Source organism: Augochlora pura, unplaced genomic scaffold (genome assembly GCF_028453695.1).
Source record: "Augochlora pura isolate Apur16 unplaced genomic scaffold, APUR_v2.2.1 APUR_unplaced_6107, whole genome shotgun sequence".
NCBI classification, from domain to species: Eukaryota; Metazoa; Arthropoda; class Insecta; order Hymenoptera; family Halictidae; genus Augochlora; species Augochlora pura.
The window spans coordinates 1-1414 of record NW_027586644.1 but is presented as its reverse complement, the minus strand read 5'-3'; the positions used below and the strand labels follow the sequence as shown (position 1 = coordinate 1414).

The 1414-nt window shown below is 37.6% G+C and overlaps 1 long non-coding RNA gene across 1 annotated transcript; it reads right to left on the bottom strand.

Annotated features, from left to right (window-relative positions):
• Positions 1-11: 11 nt before the first annotated feature.
• On the bottom strand, positions 12-1378 carry LOC144478001 (uncharacterized). The gene is made up of 3 exons (XR_013495301.1): positions 1226-1378; positions 1042-1159; positions 12-962 (listed from the first exon to the last, which is right to left on the bottom strand). It is a non-coding gene; the product is annotated as an uncharacterized LOC144478001 (long non-coding RNA).
• Between the last annotated feature and the right edge of the window lie 36 nt (positions 1379-1414).

Here is a 1414-nt window from a genome sequence, read left to right as displayed (position 1 = left end):
TCTGTATAACACAGTGCATTTTATACATATAAATCTTGTCACACATACTACAGTTACACTTTCAACAATTTCTTCCATCTAAACTCTGGCGATATTTATTAAAATTATTTTGGCACGTGATATGCTACTCGAGCGCAAAGGGTTAATATTTCCAAAGAAGCGTACGATTTCTTTGGCAGTATACTCTGTGTCCTTAAACAACTTGCGCTGAAAAATAATCGCACGCTTTCACTAGAGCAGCGATTTTTCAAGTGAATTAATATGAAACGTTTCTGGGGAAGTAGTTATTTTCCGCGAAATTCTTAGTCAGAGTATCCTTGACGCGCGGAATAGTTATCAATTACGAGAAAATTTCTTTAATATTTGCGGTGTAGGAGTTTCCTAAATGCAATAATCAATCTGGTATCGCGTTGCAGTTTAAAGCATCGATGATTAATAAAGCTACAGGGGTCGCAATTTGCCTTGCAGAATTGAATCAATTTATTTACGCGCGTATTGTTAAAGCGACGCACACGGATGAGGATTCAACTAAAGTATATGTATTAGTATGGCAACAACAATAAACTAGTCGTGCAACGGTACATTGCCGTCAATGGAATACGAAAGTAATTAGAGTCGAGCAGCTCTTAGAAACAGGCTGCAGTTTGTCACGAGCTTGTATGATCGAAGCGATTGAAGTAGGAATGGAGAATTAAACAATTGAATTGAAACAAACCTGACGATATCCAGTAATCCACACAAGTAAGAGGCGAAGACGCCGAGCGACGATTCCGTACAGGTAATCGACAGTAGTCCCATGCAGACTATAATTACGACTTGAACTGAGACCCAACTAGAATTTTGAGTAACCTCAGGATAAAAAAATCCGATCATATTTAAGTAACGAATTTGAATATTTGATTGCAATATCGTAGGAAGTAGTATTACGATAAACGAGAGCAGCATTCCTCCAGATGATATGACTACAATAATTATGTTCTATGCATACGATTACATACAATATTTATTGTGATCTAAGACCACGCGGTGGGACAACTTTACCTACTAATAACATGATCACGATGTTCGACGCTGCTATTTGTTTCAAAAACAACTCCGTCTCGATCGGATCCTTCGCCGCGATGTAATCGCGTTCGAGATTATCGAATATGACTTTAATCTGTAACCACGTGAAAAGTATTGTACAATAAAACAGAATAATCGGCAGCCGGTTCGTTGAACTTACTACTGGAAAATTGACGACGAATCCAACGTATCGCAAGAAAAATAATAGCATGGGAAAAGTGAACGATAACGTCTGTAGTATATTGTACAGTGAGCTTTCTACCATTCTTAACGTTGATATCTGAAAATTGTACAATTGGTTCCAAGAGTGTCGAGTCGTTACAAAATTATGTTCGCTTTAACAATTGCA